Source organism: Eumetopias jubatus, unplaced genomic scaffold (assembly GCF_037043125.1).
Source record: "Eumetopias jubatus isolate StellerSeaLion01/CBP00866 unplaced genomic scaffold, mEumJub1_p1.0 scaffold_11, whole genome shotgun sequence".
Lineage (NCBI taxonomy): Eukaryota > Metazoa > Chordata > Mammalia > Carnivora > Otariidae > Eumetopias > Eumetopias jubatus.
The window spans coordinates 122,897,913-122,916,768 of NW_028274817.1; the positions used below are offsets into that span (position 1 = coordinate 122,897,913).

Sequence of the window (18,856 nt, forward strand, 5' to 3'; positions counted from 1 at the left end):
GAAATCACAAGAGTTTTTGAGTTCACACTATAACTAGAACATAGAGAGAAGATCTCACTTTGTGTTCTGTAGGATCAGTTAGCTAGACAAAATATGTGAAGCCTTCACAGGTACTTCTCTGGATTCACTGAAAATTATCCTCTAAATCTGTCTCTCACAGGGCCCAGGTAGTTAAAATTCTCTCTCTCTTTTTTTCTTTTTTTTTTTTTTCAAGTCGGCTACACACCCAGCAGGGCTCAAACTCATGACCCTGAGATCAAGACCTGAGCTGAGATCAAGAGTCGGACCTCTTAACCCCCTGAGCCGCCCAGGCGCCCCTCTCATTAATTCTTTATGGCTGCCACTGTCCTTTCCTCTTACTGTCTTCTCCCCAAAGCCACACTATAGTTTAAACAGTCATTTCTGTTTGCCCATTTAATGATAGTCCTGGAGAGAAGGATATATATTCTTTTGTTGTTTAAGGGCTTAACTAATCATCAGTAAGGGGAAAGAATATAGGCTCTAGTAAACTTGGGAAATTAAAAAAAAAAAAAGTCTCCATCCTGTGATATCTAACTACCTCTCCTTAACTTTGGAACACTTCACATCTGTCCACCTTCTGCAGACATTTATCTCTTTAGGTAAAGTTCACACTGTCTTTAATCCTCTTTGAAGTACAGATGGAGGGGTTTGAGAAACAAATATCAGCTTTTTACTGACTTCTTCCCTCAAAAAGGCCACTAATTCCCAAGGTAGAAGGATAGGCGGTATTTAGGTCTGCTCAAGTAACCGCCTGTACTCAAGTAATGGGCATTATAGGGGAACCCTCGCAGCTTCCTGTCAACAAGCTTGGTAGTTGCCCTGTGTAACACCAAATTTTCCTTGGATCCTTGCTTCTAAAATTATGTGATGGCTGTGGTCTTTCCACAACTCACCACAATTAACTACAATAACAAAGTAGTCTTGATTTTAAAGATTTCCTCTCAGAATTCTTTATCGTTTTTCATTTTCCTATTTTCCATAATTCCTTTTCATAATTGTTTCACATCCTCTCTGTTCTCTGATTTTTGACTACTGCTCTCCTCAAAACGAACAGAAACAAGCAAGCAGTTGTTAACAGAAAGCCCCAGAATGGGGTGATTTTGGCTGGCCAAATTGGCCAAAAGATGAAGAGAACTACCAATAATTATCGTCTTCCACAGTATCAAGAACTTTAGATTCCAGGTGTTCCATCACCTAAGTAATTATAAAAACCATTGGTGAGTTCTTTCATAGCAAGACAGAATATCTCTAGGACTTTTATTTTCCTTCCTCTGCTCTGTCATCGAGAATAACCTGCAGACAGGTAATTGTGAAACTAACATTTGGAGGAACATTAAAATCCCAAGACCCTGAAGAGGTTAGAAGGGGAAACCAGTTGTGGAAGAAAGATTTTCTAGCGTGGATCAGCTGCTTCTCAAATTCGTGAAAGAGCTTACACATTGTCTGGACTAATTATCACTGGCAATGTTGAGAAGTCATTTGTAAGACAGCAGAGATTTCCATCCAGAACACTGAAAGTGACCAAATGTTCTGACTTTTCAAAAGACCAAGAAGATGAATTGCACAAATGTGTGAGCAAGAAAGGTGGGGCGTTTGACAATGTCAAATGCCATGAAGAGGTCAAGGAGCAATAGCTGGGAAGAGGACCCTGGATTTGATGATTAGAACTCATTTGAGATCACCGAGAACGCCGTTTAGCTCTGAGAGAACATCAGCTTAATGTCATCCCTGAAGATAATTTAGAAATGGATTATTTTAAAGGCTGGTTGGTGAACACTTACATTAGAAAGTGGAGACCGCTACGAGTCAGGGCAGGCTCATTATGAAAAAATCGTGCCTGCCTAAAACCATTTCACTGGACTGATAAATACAAGAAATGCAGTAGACCTGAGGGATAGTATCTTCATTTGAGCAAAATTTTGACAAAGCTTTGTAATCATAGCTCGGAGGACTGGGTGATGATACAATTAAAATCAGGTTAAAATTATTGAAATGAGTGATTAAAGGATGGATGTCCACGTGGAGGGTTGTTTCTTCATGGTCTCTCCCTCGCTTACTCGTTGGTTCTCTCCCGTGGACCATTTTAATTAATGATTTGGATGAAGCAAAGGATAGCCTGCTGACCAGGGTTACAGAGTAGAAGCTGGGATGATTAGCTCATGGATTGAGTGACACACTTGAGACCAAAATAAACCAGGGCTATTGCTGGGCTGGATCAATGGAATGAATCTAACAAGATGGAGACCGATATCAGCAAAGTACTTGGTCACATACGCCAGCCTCTCAAGTACCAACTCAGGGACACAGGGCTCAACAACTACATGATCAAAATAACCAGACATTTTAATTGACTGTCAGGGCAATATTAGTCTTCAGTTAATCCATCTAACAATAACAAAAACTTGTCTAACTTCACACAATTATAATATAAATGAAATGTTGGGGATGCCTGGGTGGCTCAGTCGGTGAAGTGTCCCTCTCTTGATTTCAGTTCAGGTCATGATCGCAGGGTTGTGAGATGGATCCCCACCTTGGGTGCTGTGTTTGGGTGTGGAGCCTGCATGGGATTCTTTCTCTCCATCTCCATCTTCCCCCTCTCCTCACTCCCCCCCACCACTGTCTGTCGAAAGAAAGAAAGAAAAGAAAGAAAGAAAAAGAAAGGAAAGAAAGAAAGAAAGAAAGAAAGAAAGAAAGAAAGAAAGAAAGAAAGAAAGAAAGGAAAGGAGAAAGAAAGAAAAGAAAGAAAGAAAGAGAGAGAGAGAGAGAGAGAGAGAGAAAGAAAGAAAGAAAGAAAGAAAGAAAGAAAGAAAGAAAGAAAGAGAAAGAAGGAAGGAAGGAAGGAAGGAAGGAAGGAAGGAAGGAAGGAAGGAAGGAAAGAAAGAAAGAAAGAAAGAAAGAAAGAAAGAAAGAAAGAAAGAAAGAAAGAAAGAAAAGAAAGAAAGAAGAAAGAAAGAAAGAAAGAAATGTTGAACATGCTGAAAGTAACCCCAGTTTGGACCCCACTTCAGGTGATTGCATTTGTTAGAATAATACAGAGCATGCTAACTACTCAAAAATATTCTTTAACATTTATTTAACAGAACTGTGCAGTTTTGTCGCAAGCACCGAATAATATGTTTCCAGAGAAAGACAACTATGGTAGAGAGGAACCAAAAGGTAGACACATGGATGAGTGGAAGAAAGAGGAAAGAAAGAAAGACATGAGGTCCTGGTGGAAATAAGGAGGGAGATAGAGATGAAAGAGGAATAGTGTGGAGGGACAGACCTGTACTTGAACCTTTTTTGATGATTCATGTACTTGGCTAACTTTTTTATATTCTGTATCCAGACTTCGGAGTACGAGCAAGCATGTTTTAGCTACAGTACCTTATCTCAGGTAGGACCTTCCTCATTACACACAGTGCTTTCCCTTTGTGGCATTTAACACAACAATAATTCAATAACCGTGTGTGTACTTTTCTCTCTTCCCCTCTGGACACTGAGGTAGGTGCATGGGAACAGGCACTGGGTTGGTCTCTTTCATCACGGTATTCTTACTGCCTGCTTTATAGCCATACATAACCATGTGCTAAGCACTCTGTAAACTAATTTGAATTAATTTTTGAGCATTGCTCAGCCATTCAAAAGATCTCCCACAAGGTGGAAATTTTTTAAAATAGAAAATATAATGAAAAAAATGTATTTAATGTTAGCATGTGAATGTTGCAGGCTGCGAAGGAAAACTATGTTCTCTCATTACAATACATGGAATGTTTATGAAAATTGAACACATCCCCATAAAGCAAATTACCAATAAATCTCATCAGGCTGGTGTCATATAAGTCACATTCTCTCTATATAATGTATTAAGTTAGAAATCAAGAACAAAGAGATAAATAGAAAACCTCCATATTCTGAATTTTAAAGCACGCGTTTTTTTTTTTTTTTATTTCATGGGTCAAAAAAGAGATCATAATGGGACAGAAGATATAGATAAACAATGATACTATATACTTTAAAAATGGGAGAGACTGTAGAGAAGGATCTAAAGGGAAATTTAAAAGCTTAGGTGTTGATACTAGAAAAGAATGTAAGATGGACATCAATGAGTTGAACATCTAGCACAGGGCATCAGGGAAAAAACAACTGATTAAACTTCTCCAAAGTAGAAAGAATAAAATAGTAAGAGAGAAAAACCTCTGGCAAGATTGATTAATAGAGACAGAGAATATGACAGAGAGAGATTAAATATACTATCAGAATAAAAAAAGAAAAAAATATAGAAACTGCCAAGATCAAGAAGACAATAAAATGATAGTATTAAGAACTTCACACCAATAAATTAAAAAAATGTAAATTTTCAAAATCCTAGAAAGATGTAAGTAACTTAAGAAGAAACATAAATTTTAAAAAACTCTAAGGCCTATGCCCACAGGGTTTTTATATGTTGATTCTAACAATCAGCAATTAATTCCAAACCAATACAACTCTTCCAGAGACTAGAAAAATAAGAAACTTAACTCATTTTATGAGACTAGCTAACTTTAATAACCAAGTTACCCAAGGAGAATACATTTTGTTAAATCTAGGAATGAACGTCTTAAAATAGCAACAAAACAATCTACCAATATATAAAGAATAATAATCACATCATGGGAAAATTTGGTTTATCTTAGAAATACAAAGCTGGATTAACATTAGAAAGATCAGTCTGTTAATCACCAGAAAAAAACCTATATGATCATTTTAATAGATTAAGAAAAAGCATTTGATAAACTCAGTATTTATTCCTGACTTTGTTTTTCAAAGAGATCCTTACCAATTAGGGATAGTGAGCAACTTTCCTACTCTGATAAATATCTATTTAAAACAAAACCGAGTTGAGGAGTGCCTGAGTGGCTCAGTCAGTTGTGCTCTTGACTCTTGATTTTGGCTGCAGTCATGATCTTGGGGTTGCGGGATCGAGCCCTGCGTCCAGCTCCACACTCAGCGGGAAGTCTGCGTCTCCCTCTTCCTCTGCTCTTCCCTGTGCTCGCTCGCTGGCTCTCACATAAATAAATAAATAAATAGATAGATAGATAAATAAATAAAATCTTTTTAAACATTAAAAAATAAAACTGAGTTGAAATATATTTAATAGTGCAAAGGTAAAAGTATTTTTGTGCCTGGGTGGCTCAGTCGGTTAAGCATCTGCCTTCGGCTCAGGTCATGATCCCGGGGTCCTGGGATGGAGTCCTGCATCGGGCTCCCTGCTCAGCGGGGAGTCTGCTTCTCCCTCTCCCCACCCTCCACTTGTGCTCTCTCTCTCTCTTAAATAAATAAATAAAATCTTTAAAAAAAAAGAATGCTTTTTTTTATTACCACCTCTATTCAGCTTCGTATTGGAGGTACGAACAAATGAGAAGAAATTAAAATCTATGAAGGTTATAAAGGAAGGAGCTGTTATCCTTCAGAGCTTATTCATTGTCTACGTAGAAAACCTCAAACCCCAAAGAACACTTAGATAAATTGTTCAAACCAGTGAGAGGAACCTGAAAAACTATTTATCACAGTTGCTTGATATGACGTAAATATTCACAATCACTTGTGTCTTGGTATATTGGCAACTACTAGAACACACATTTTTAGAAAAGACCCTTCACAGAGGCACACAAATATGAGGAATTAGTAATGAATAGAATAAAATTGGTGAAAAGACTTTATGAGGAAATTAAAAACACATATTGAAAAATAATAAAGAAGATAAAAATAAATGAAGCATTAAACATAACAGTAATACCAATGTTAGAGAGTGCCTTTCTCCTTGAAACCGTTGGTCAGGACCAGCCAAAACTGCTGAGATCTCTGCCTAATCCTGGTCTGTCTATAACTCCTGGTTTGCAGCAGGGACCAGGAAATGCCCTAATCTGTCTCTAAGAAGGGCTAGCAAAGCAGGAGACCTGATGCTATGTTTCATCTTTCAATACAACGGTTGTTAGAACATGTACATTTTAAAACACACGTTAAGCACTTATATGCAGGTACCACATGTAGGATCACACTTACCCAATCAGTTTTTTAAGCAAAAGAGTATCTCACGCATGATTACTTTGGTGACCCTATTTTTTTTTATTAATGTATTTTTCACCCTTGAATTCCATTTCTTACTTACGCCTTTTGTACCTACAAAGTGACCCCCATTACAAGCATATGCCTCTTTTTGTCCAAAGTGATAGCAGCTTAGTTTTCACTTTTATTTTATATCTCCAGGGATTTTGGGGAACAAACTTACCAAGGATCCACAACCCTATAATTTGCAGTTTCCTTCTATTCCCTTCACTAATATGTCTAGGAAAGGCTGAAGAGAGCATCTTATTTACTAAGTGTTATCGAGATGTATGTGTGGGAGGGGCGGTAACCAACCTTGATTAAAGAACTAAGCAAAATATAGGAAGGTACTTCCTAAAGATCCTGCATCGTATTTATGTTGAAATATTTTAATCACAGTATGTTGATTTTTCCTATCAAATGCCTGCTGATTTAGCTGCAAGGAGGCATAATTTGGAAGATAACCTGCATATCATATACTGTCAGACAACATGACGTAAATTATTATAACGTTACAGTTTACACTAAATTTTCAAGGATATAATGTTAATCTAGAAGTAAATCACAGCCATAAGTCTTGAGGCTTTATTTCTTGTCTAACGATGCGCATCGTCCCCACCTGTTCCTTGATAGGTGATCATGGAGGTGTCTGCTTTGAGCTTCTCCAGATCTTTAACAAGCAATCCTATTTAGCAGTTACTCTGAGGTCCAGGCCTGGACATCTGAAGTTCAGAGGTCATGAGGTCGGTGAATGGACTTGGTAATGGAAAGTGGATGCAGTTTTATCGAGACACAGGAAACCTAGATTGTGGAATGCAATTCACATTTTCTGCTGTATCAGAAGTCCTACCTTTTTGCTCATAGTGACTTCTTAGTTTTGTCATGACTGATCATCCCAACCTGTAAAAATATTCCTTGACTAAGATGGCCCAGAATTGACTCTTGAAAGGTTTTTTTTTCTTCTTTTGTTATATCTTCTGTGCTTTTCTTTTGTTGTTGTTGTTTTGTGTTTTTAATCTGAGAGGCTCTGAGAGGATCATTGTCATTCATTTTTTTTGTTACATAATCTTTGTTTAAACATCATTACCAACGTCTGACCTAAATTGAGCCAATTATTGCTGCGTTCTCAGTCCTTAGTGGTGATTTAAATCTGGACAGTGGTACAAATTTATTAAAAATTAATGAAGACTAAAATTAAACCACTGGCTACTTTTTTTATTCCCAAATGTTGATGACAGAGGGAGAAACAAATCCATGTTTCCACTGTTGATTCATGTTCTCCCCTCTTTTCTTTTAGAAAGAACTCTACATGGTACTGCCCCCACTGAAGATGGAATTCAACATAAAAACTATCTTGGGCTCCACCAAAGACATCACTGAAGCACCAAAAGGCCTCCAGGATGTAGCATCTCAGGATATACTGAGGGTTATAGTGTATTCTGCAGAATTGGGTTTGAAAAATGAAAAAGGTAGATGGAGGTTAGAGTAAATTTCTCTCCTACTGAAGGTTTCTTGAACCCGTGGCCATCAGCCCATTCACTGAATGCTGCATGTTCTTGAAGCACTGTTGACTTGCTTCTTGCTGCATGAGGACTCATCAGAGAAATACTGCTTCATGACATCCCGAGACTCTGGCCCCCAAACTTCAGTGTCCAAGCTCGTGGGAAAGACGATGCATTTTGCTAGAGGAGAAGGTTACCTGGGCCTGGAACCCAAACACGTTCCCAGAAGTCCTTTGACATCTCCCTACCAAATCCATGGTCACCGTCTTGCAAAATGATGGTGCTCACGTTCATATTCTCACTGTTGTGGATCTCACACTTTTTTCATTGTGCTGACTTCCTTTGCTGTGGTGGAGCTTTGCATGGTCTGGGAGGATAAGGGACTCAGCATTTTCGCATCAGTTAGTAGAGACTCTTCCTCCTTGCCTTCAGTTCATCAAATCACTAACCAACGAGCAGCATCACACGGAGAGCCCCAAGCAAAGGTCTCAGGTGGCAGTCCCTGGGATGTTCTAGCTTTGGTGTTCCTGAGAGTTTGCAATTAGTTTGTATCCTTTGCCTTGATGACCAGAGGGTCCAAAATCATAACTTCAGAGTGCAATGAAAGAAAATAATATTTTGTCCAACGACTGCAGCAAATACAGCCTCAAATTTATTCCACTGATTATTCTTCAAACCAGAAAAGATGCGTGTCAACATAGAAATGGTCTTTGTTAATGGGGAACCAACTCCATGACTGCATACTCTTGATTCTCAGTCACTGAAGCCAGTTTCCTATTTGTGGGACAAGGATGTCTCGCACAAAGCTCTCTCCTGTAAGATAATAGCAGCTAATACAACTGGAAGGCTTGGTATGAAAGTTTCTACGTCTCTTAGATGAGGGGCAGCCTGTGGTCTCCACGATGGGATCCAGTTCTTTCTGCCCATTCGTGGAGTGACTTGGAGAACGGGAAGCTGGTTTGCTGAAGGACCACTGGGCAGAGAGGTAAGAAAGTCCTCATTTGTTTAAACGCAAGCTTAACTATATATAAATATAGAAAAGCGTGTAGGAAGATTTCTTTTACAGAGCACATTTCTGTTGCCTAGGATATGAATCCTTAAAGTCTTTCTAGGTAATGATTGGAATTTACAAACAGAATCTTCCCTGTTTTGTATGGCTACATGTGAGCCAATGTCTGAAATGCCTTTCGAGTCACTAATTATTTTGTTTGTTTTCCATGCTCAGACAATCAGAGGGGAGGGTTTTCACCTTGATATTCTGGCCCCTAGAATGGTAGGTACATGAGAAGCTGTAATTTTCATCCAAAGGGTGTAAGGTGGGTTGAAATCTCTAAATAAACAGTAGTAGGATGTCCCTTTGTTGCTGTATTGTTCTTTTAATGGAACCTGCATTCAGAATTCTCTAAGGAAGTAGCTGAGAGAATGATGTCTAACCTTACTTCAGAAGGGCTATTCTCAAGTCTCCTTGACTGTTTTCATGCCCAGAATTATATCAGGAGCCACACCACAGCTGCAGGGGCACCATCGACTGTAGCCTGTGTGAATGGATCCACCAACCCACGCCATGAGCTTGGACCACCATCTTGTCAGTGGTGTGACCTTGACCCTTGCAGGGGCCAAATCTAGGAATTTCTCTGACACCTCTTGACCCCACTCATCCTACAAGTTTTTCTCTCTTTTCTTTTAGTCCACCTTTATGGGTAAAAAGTTTGGCTTGTTAAGTTAGTGTCTAAATTAGATCCTGGAAATCTGAGTTTGGAGCCACATGGAGAGCACTGATTATTCCCTTCTTTGAAAAGATGAATAATTATTCTCTTGGGCAATTTCATTTTAGAAGATGAATGCAAAAATGCCCAACTCAGACAGCCTCGCCTATTCTGCATGCCATCATATCCCACCCGGAGTTACAGTCTTTCTACTCTGAAGTTTGCCGGAGTCCAAGGTCCATCTGCCGACGGGCCCACTTCCCACCAATAGGAGTCTCCAAAATTATTTTTTTCTGCCAAAAAGAAATATGAATTTCAAGAGGCCTTTTGCACATACCTTCATGCGTTCCACAACGTTACATAACACAGAGTAATTATTGTATAAACTTTGAGTTTTACATAACAGCATACCTTCCAAAACCTGATTTTACAAAATAGCTACATGACTCATGAATGGCAGCTCCATTGTTAATGTAGTGTTAAGTCAAAAATCTATTGATAAGAGCTACAATAAAAAAGATCTATTGATAGAAAAAGACTTTTAACTGATACTTTTTTTTTTTTTTAAGATTCTATTTATCAGAGAGAGAGAGAGACAGAGGCAAGCAGAGGGAGAAGCAGGCTCCTTGCTCAGCAAGGAGCCCGATGTGGGACTCAATCCCATGACCCTGGGATCATGACCTGAGCCAAAGTCAGACGCTTAACCGAATGAGCCACCCAGGCGTCCCTGATCCTTTTTTTTTTTTTTTTTTAATTCAGATTTGCTTAGACAAAGGAAAGTACTCCGTGTTTAGAAGCATGATTACATCTTCAGTGTTAGCAGATACAGTAGATTGTGTCCCACAGTTGTACTAGGGTTTAAGGGCTGATTAGCTTCTGCAAAGAGATCTGTTCCAAAGAGCAGGTGAGATCTGCCTTTATTCGTAGAATGGGCCTTCCGTGGGGACATGTCTTCACACCCACTTGGTTGCTCACCAAGAGAGAGTCAGTCTTGGTGCAGCCTCCAAGAGACAGTGACACACGTGGGCTTGGTGGAGGTGGACCACCAGGCTGTCCTTCTGTCTATACACAATGAGATGCAGCGCCTACACCCATTTTCAGAACAAATATCTTTAAGGAAAATTTATGTGAGCAGCAAGATTTAGAATCATATACCTCACCGTTTGGGTGCTTTTGGAGCCATTCATACCCGCTCTGCTCACAGGGACCCCACAGCCTTCTCCTCACAGGTGCTTTAGGAACAAAGCTGTCTGTTGTTTAGGAAAGACAGTCAGTGTATTTGGGGAGTTGCTGGTCTCAGTTAATCCTGGAAGTGAGTTGACTACGTTGGCCGCTACTGATACGTGAGCAAGATTTTGGTGATGATGAAGGATAGTCTGTTGGACATGCAAGGCATGAAAGAGACGGAATCTGATCACCATTTACCCTCCACTCCTTGGACACAGCCCCATATTAAGCCAGCCAACCCCAGCCTTACAGGTTGATGGATAAATCAAACCTCTCTCCTCAGAGGGTGGGTTGGCACCACCATTGGTCTACGGATCGTAGACTCTAAGCTGTGGTCAGGAGATTCACACCTTACCTTCCTCGAATGTCAAAACCATGTCATAGATCTAGAGTTCTGTTGTACAAGGGACAGAGAAGTCAGTTCCCCTCAAATGTGTGGGGATCTTCATGGTAAGATTTCTCCACACTCCGGTGGCAGATAAAACTCATGCTTCCAATATCAGTTAAGTTTGTCTCTTTCTTTTGTCTCCTCAAAAAACAAATTTCAGATGGGCTTATTGAATCAATGCCCATATCCTTGATTTTGGAGTTAAATAAGAACTCAGGTCTTGGCTTTTTGTGGGGACAGACTTGGATAGCCCCCCCAGTGATCCGTTTCGCAATATATAAGTAACGTACTATTCAGTGTACTAGATGGATAACCCAGAGATAATTTGCTTTTCCTCTCTATTTCTTGGTTTCTTCATCTTTAAAACTGAGATGATAATGGCTACCTCATGGACTATGGATGGTTCCCTTCGGAAAGTCTGGAATCCCCCAAATACCAGAGACTGCAGCTTTTTCAAGTATAAAGTGAGAACTCTATACTCTGATTTTCCCAGAAGACTCAGAAAAAGGACCCTCTGCCTGAGAGTTTTCAGGCCACTTGTTTTGAACCTAGAACTTTTTCTTGGCTCCAGGGTTAAGCAGCCCATACTCCAGAGGACCCCATCTAGAACACAGAGTTTATTCATCCGTGGGTGTCAGAACACACTCAGAATTGCAATGATGTCAGGCCAAGGTAAACATTCTCCCAAGCACCTGGAGTTCCCCTGCTGCCAGGGAAAGCAGCTACTCTCTGTAAGTGTGAGAGTCCTGGGAAGTAAAGTTCTCCCGACCTGCAGTTGGACTGGGATAGTTCTTAACCCTTGACTGGACGTGAGCGTGACGTGGGCAGCTTGTTCTGAACATTCTCAGCTTGAGGCTGCACCCCACATTAGTAACCACAGCATTTCTGGGGTGGGACCCTGGCAGCAGTATTTGTAAAGCTCCCTGGGTGATTCCACTGAGACCATAGACTAGGGCTCCCCACATCCCTGCCCGGGAGGTGGACCCATCTGGCCATCACAACTACGTCTCCTGAACTCTCGGTCCCCACCATCCTCCAGCCTCCTGACCCAGCCTCTCACTACTCTTCTCCGTCTGGGACATCTGTTCTGCAATGAGCGAACACTTCCATGTTTTCAGCCTTTCTTCCACTGCCTGGCTCTTCCCTGGGGCCGCCCCCGCCCTGCAGTGCTCTCCCAGGGACAGCCACAGATCTGGACCCTGAGAGGTTCATGGGAGTCGCACTTGTTGAATTCTTGGTCTTCTCCCTTCAGGATCTGCTCCTTCATTCCTCTCCAGCCACCTCCATGGCCACACCCTGCATCTAGTCTTCGTGCCATAGTAACACCTGGCTGAACTCCCCACTGCACGTATTCCTCTCTCTGATGTACGCTTTCTAGCGCTCCCGTCAGATGAACCCTCCTTCCCTTGGGAAAGCTCTCCCCCTTGTCTTGCTTGGCCTCATACCCCACATATCTTATATATCTTCTCAATCCTCTAGCTGATCCTCCCCTGGTATCTACCCATTAAAGGGTGTTCTCATTTTCAACCCTCTTTTTGGGCAGCGTCATCCAGTCCTTCAAAGACAGCATTACGTGGCGCTCCTAGTGAGACCCGTCACAGAGCATTCCGATAGCCTATTTACCTGTGGCTCTCCCTGCCGGAATTAATCAGGTTCTCTACAGAAACAGAACAAGTAGGATATCCCCAGATAAGAGGGGTGGAGGTACACAGGTGTAGGTATATCTACATATGCCTATCCATGCATAGACCTGTCTCTCTGTAGAGAGAGCCAGAGACAGATCTCCCCAGGTAGAAAGACAGGTGCATAGGTGTATCCAACCTATCTTTGTCTATAGGGTGATCACTATAGTTCTGTTGGATCTATCTATTTATCGTCTGTCTAGACAGATCCATACTATAGAGATAGCTATAATTCTGTTGGCCCTGTTGATCCCTCCATAGAGAGAGATCTGTCTCTGTCTCTGTAGACAGCTATATTTGTGTTTCTCTCTCTCTCTCTCTCTCTCTCTCTCTCTCTCTCTCTCATTATTTTCAGGAACTGGCTCATGATCGTAGGGGCTGGCAAGCCCCAAATCTTCAGGGCAGACCAGAAGGCTGGAAATTCAGCAGGGTTTCTATGCTGCAGTCTTGAGAAAGAATTGTTTCTTCTTTGGGAAACTTCGGTCTTTGCTCCTAAGCCCCTCAAATGATTAGGTAAGACCCACCCTCGGCCCCCATCCACTCCCCACCCAACCACATTATGCAGGATAATCTGCTTTCCTCAGAGTCTACTGATGTAATCACATCTAAAATACACCTTCACATGGCAACACCTAGCCTGGTGTTCAGCCGAATACGGGGCACCATAGCCTAGACAAAATAAATGTACATCACACTGCCTATCTCAGATGTGGAGCAGAGCATGGTACCTGGCCCTCTGTATAACTCCTGTATAACAGTAATACTAGCAATGATCAGTACAGTTGTTAAGTTTACACTATGTACATAAACTATACACATAGACTAGTCTATGTACATACACTGTATATTTGTTTCTTAGCTCACAATATTGCATTTAAACTTCACCCCTGTCTTTGAGGCAGGTCGTTCTGCTCTATCTGAGGTGGCTGAGCTCAAAAAGCTTGATTTGTAAGCCAAAAGGATATAATCAATGAGAGGCAAGGCTGGGGTTGGAATCTAGGTCTCTCGGCTTCTAACCTCACCCCCAAAATTCTAACACCTTCCTCTCTTCTCCTTATTTATATTGTTATTAGCTTATAATTGTGTGCTCAGACGTAAGAGAAATGTATCTTTTCTGTGTCTCTTGAACTGGTTCTGTAAATGAGTATTTCTGAACAATCTTTCTCCTCCCAAGCGTGTTAAAAAAATTCCAAGGGTCGCATTAAGCCTGTTATAACCCAGAGCCTCTCTCTTGACCCCCAGCTGCCTCTTGTTTTAAAACAATACTTGGAAGAAAATAAATTGTTGGCTCTCATGGCAGAGCCTTTGTGCCAGGCTGTAGGGGATCATTACCATAATATTATGCGTCAGGAAGCAGTTTTCCAAATGACACTTCAGTGACCCCAAAGAGCCTTAGATCAAAGCAGAGGGCCTTGGACTGTGACTCTTTAGTGCAAAAATAGTCATCTACTTCTTCTTCTTCTTTTTTTTTTTTTTTTTTACTCATCAAGCAGATATCACACGGAGGACAAAGTTATTCAGCTTTCCATTCTTTTGACTATTGTCTGGGTCCCAGTGGATATCATCATTTTGTTGGTGAAGGCACTACATTTGGATGGTATTAGGAGGGGGGGAGAAAGAAACAAACCCAAACTTTGAAATGTGTCATCCCCTCACATGGTGCTTGGGGATTCTTGGCTGGAATGTTCATAAAAGAAGATTATAAATGTCCTTAGAGAAGGGACCATATCTTATTCAGTGTTTTATTCCTGCCTGCTTCACCAGTGCCTCACTCCAAACACAAAGGAGCCCTAGACTCACTTCTGGAACTGAGTTATCAAACCTCTCCAAAGCAGAGAATCAGGTCTTTCAGTAACGACTCGGTTTTCCTCTTTATTCAGTAGCTTAGTTCTCCCAAATGCAAAGAGAATGGACCTTTCTCCTGCAGTTTCCAATACATTTTCCGGAAAATAAGATGTATGCTAATGCCATTTCAGTTGAAAGAGCTTTTGACTGGGAGTATTATGGCCATTTGAGAATAATCACTTGCTATTTGTATTATGCAAAAGACTTTGTCTAAAGCACTCTGTTTGTAAATAAAGCCCAGAAACTGCCTATAATATAGATGTAGGTCCACTATTCACTTCCTAGAATACAGTTCTTGATAAAGTTACCAGAATAGGCACGCTAATGTGAGCCACTTATTTCTGTGTGGTTAGAACAGTTGTGGTTTTAGGAAAATGAGACAGATGAAGAACCTGGCAAAGAGCTCCCAAACATTCAGTTCCTCCTTCACGTAGAGTCAAATTTTCAGGAGACTGAAGTGATGGCTGTCGGACGTGTTTCTTTCCTTAGAACAGCCCACAGAATATAGAGCAGGAAGGGGTTAAAAGCAACAACCCAAAAGACTACCCTGGAGGAACATCAGTGCACATCATACAAAGGAGTTATGGTCATCATCCCTGTCCCTGTGTGGTGGGAAGACCTGGCTAGAAATGCATGGATAAACACTCAGCATTTCAAGAAAATGCCAAATAGGAACTAACTCAGTAAAAAGGAAGAGTTCTGGGTACAGATTAGCTGGGGAAAGAGAAGAAAGGACAAAGAGAAAACCCCAGCCAGCTCTGAGGGGACATGGCTCCCTCTACAGCTTGCTTAAGCATCGCTCGGTGGGCATGTGAGAACACAAGGTGTATCCTCTGTAACCCACCGTGTGGCAGAAAGTCACAGTTCTCATCACCGAAAAAGTCCTTTTACCTTCTTCCAGAAGACCCAAATCAAAAAGCTTCTCCAAGGATTGCTGTGTTTTGAGAATCTGATTATCAGTGGTAATTCAACTCGTTACAAGAAAACAGAGGATGGACGGAGCTCCACAGATGGAGCAAGGAGATGTATCGACAAATCAGTTCCATCAGTGTTGAGGAAAGTAGGCCAGGGTAGGAACGAATGATGGTGTTGGGAGGAACCACTTGTCAATTTAATCCTGAGAGCCCCGTGTGGGTTTGGGTGTCAAAACACAAAACAAATAAAAACAAACAGAAACCAAATCCAGACTTAGGAGAGAGTTTTATTCTGAAAGATTTTTGCAAGGGGAAAACGCCATGAGGGGCATGAGGTCTGTGGTCTTTGGTCTGCCTCCTAGCTGCTCAGGCTGCATGCGCTCAGCATATAAAGAAGGAAGCTGAGGCTGTACAGAAGGAATGTGTTGTGGATTCCCATTTCATGGAATGTCACTGGTACCATGGCTATGTGGCTACAACTTTCCTTGGCCATGTTGCTAAGGGAATCCTGAGGCACTCTGGAGGCCCTCCACGGCCCCTTCCTTGTCCCTTTGGAACAAGCTCACTGCATGCCCCTGAGATAGGACTTCATTTCTTTTCTTTATAACACCTTCATTAAGATGGAATTCACATGCCATTCAATTCACACAGCCACATTCTACAGCTCAGTGTTTTTTAGTAGATGCACAGAGTTGTGCATCCATTACCACAATGTTAGAATATTTTCATTCCCCCCAAAAGAAAGCCTCTACCCATCAGCAGTCAATCTCCATTCCACCCTCTGCCAGCCCCTGGCAACCACCAGTCAGTCTGCTTTCTGTCTCTCTAGATTTGGCTCCTCTGGACATTTCATGTAAATGGAATCTACAATATGTGACCTTTTGTGTCTGGCTTCTTTGTGCATAATGTCTTTGAGGTTCATCCACATTGTAGCACCTGTCAGAATTCCATCGTTTTTTATGGCCAAATAGTACTCCATTACGTGGATGGAACACATTTTGCTTATCCATTCATTGGTTGGTGGACGTTTATGGCTTTTCCACATACTGACTCTTATGAAAAATGCTGCTATGAACATCCGTTTATGAGTTTTTGTGGGGACATGTGTTTTTATTTCTCTTGGACAAATGCCTTCATTTCTACAAGATCTCATGACCTACAGAGGCTGCCCACTCTTACAGGGTAGGTCCCAGTAGGTACCTACTTACACATATCTACAGAATCCAGGATTCTAGCGCTGCAAACCCTGGGCAGGACCAAATAAGCAGCACCTGCCCCCAAACCTTACACTCCTGACACAGTTCATTCTGTCTGCTTGTCCCATAGCTTAGATTTGCACTGAAGTCTTAGCCCTTGGGGATCAATTGTGTTCTCAAGAGATAAAAAGCCAATTTCCTCCTGGAGGAAAATGTTGGCTAGTAGAGTGTTGGCCTGAACACAGCGATGGCTATATCCCCTATGAAAAAATGTTTGTCATGAGGAAGCAGTCCATTTGATCCAATGATACTTTAATTAAGTCCAGGCATTCAGGCAGGGATGGATAGAGAGAAGATACAGGATTTGAGTCAGAAGAACTTGGCTCAGTCCTGCTCGGGCTCTTCCTTAGCTGTGGGAGAGACCGTTTGCCCACCCCTTCTTCCATATACCCAGCCATGTCCGTTGCCAGTCTTCCTCATAGTTAGGTGTGCCCAGCTGACCAGGTGCTCCCAGAAGTGAGCAGAAGTCAATGTGCTAGGCCTAACTATGGAAGTCTCTCACAAGATGTACCCCCCTCCACTTCCTTCCAGCCAACTGCAGGTGCTGATGCCCAGAGGGTCAGTGCAAGATGTGAGTTGAAGTTGGTAGAGGCATGACAGCTTGGATCCCTGAATGACCGTGTGGAGCGGAGGTTTCCGCTGCCCCTCAACACAAGCTCTACACTGTGCACGGAAGTGACCATGTCTGAGCCACCACGTTGGATCTGTTTGTAGATGCAGCTTACTCTACCTTGACGCACTACCTCTGGTAAGTGATATTTCTCCCCGGAACCTTGTCTGACAGATTATAGCAGTGCCGATAGCTTCTGTTCTTCTGAGAGTAAGTTCAGCAACACGTGTAAAAAGCTCTGTAGCTATAAATTGTAGCACAAACATCTATTGTTAGAATTACCATTGACATGAGAATCACGGTTTATCAGTCATAGCTGAAGCTCTAGATTTATTCACACAGAGTGGAGCTAGTGATGTAGTTTTTAGAAAATGTGGAAGGAGACCAGTGATCACCATATAAAGCTAATTTTCAAAACTCTGAATATTGGCTTGGTACAAAACTGAGAAGCATTAAATGTAAAACCAGAACAGTCCTTTGCAACAAGCCTGGGACAACTGAAAGCAGTTTTCCCACTGGTTGAATTTCATGGCATAAAAGTTCTCATTTTTGAGGGACTATAATTATTTAGAAATTTGCTCAGGGACACGTTTAGCAAAATAAGAACTTTCCAAAGTGACTGTGTTCTGTTGAAGAACAGCTCATGTGGCAGAAATAATAGACTCTAAGCTAAACACAGGACCGTCTGGAATTGTCTTCTATTTTATAGCAAAGATTTGATTGAAAACCAGGCAGAAGTGTGGGACATTGATACCTGCGGTTATGCGTGCCTGGAATTTACTGTGTGCGAATGCTCTGGTCGAGTCATATGTAGGGGTCTAGCATTGCCGTCAAGCACAGTATATGGAATTACTGAGAACCTGTGTGTTATTTTATTTGACTTTTTTTTTTTTTTTTAAATCTCTCAGAGGCAGACCCTACCAGATTAAAACAGTGGTCCAACAAAATGTAGACTGACATGTCTACCAGTGGTTAAAACTACACCTCATAGCACGCGGGATGGATTTTGTGAGCCCGACAGTGGGACTGTTATGGGTTCTCAATACATGCAAAAATATAATAATTGTTTCTACTTGCTCTCTGTTTCAGAATCATTTATTAATTTTCCTTATTGTATTCCAATTAGAGTACATTTAAAAATGTTTTATTAATGGCCAGCATACTCCAGGCTCCTTGGCAGTAGCTCTCCACTCTGTAGAAGCTGTTGCTTGTTTTTGTATTATTTATGAAGGGTATGTTTATTCTTTCTTAGCATAAAGAATACTTCTTCCAAGCGCTGGATTGCTCTCAGGAATAACGATGACGTGTTGATACGGAGAAGTGGAGCGATGTTTAGGCTCCTGGATCTGTCCTTGGGTCTTCCACTTACTAACTGAGCCGGCTTGGAAACTTGGCTTAAATTCTCTGTGTGTCACTTTTCTTGTTTATAAAAGGAGAATGGAAACCCCAGTGTCTCCTTCATAGGGGTGCTGTGAGGATTTAGGAGATAATCAAAACCATCTTTGGCCCCTTGTCAATGTTCAATACTTGTGAGTTATTTTTATTGTTAACCTTTTGTTCTTAGCTGGTTTACTTATTCATGAAATGATTATGTAGTGCTTCCCAGGTGCTACAGACAGTGCTGGTTTCTTGCAAATAG

The 18,856-nt window shown here is 41.4% G+C and overlaps 1 protein-coding gene across 3 annotated transcripts in view; it reads left to right on the forward strand.

Annotated features, from left to right (window-relative positions):
- The window catches only part of PUDP (pseudouridine 5'-phosphatase), a 368,457-nt gene that overhangs the window by 144,252 nt on the left and 205,349 nt on the right, over nt 1-18,856 (forward strand). For all 3 annotated transcript variants that reach the window (XR_015769493.1, XR_015769494.1, XR_015769495.1), the window contains exons 4-5: nt 7,385-8,574; nt 17,139-17,355. The gene's annotated coding sequence lies outside the window, so the exon portion shown is untranslated. The remainder of the gene's footprint in view (nt 1-7,384; nt 8,575-17,138; nt 17,356-18,856) is intronic.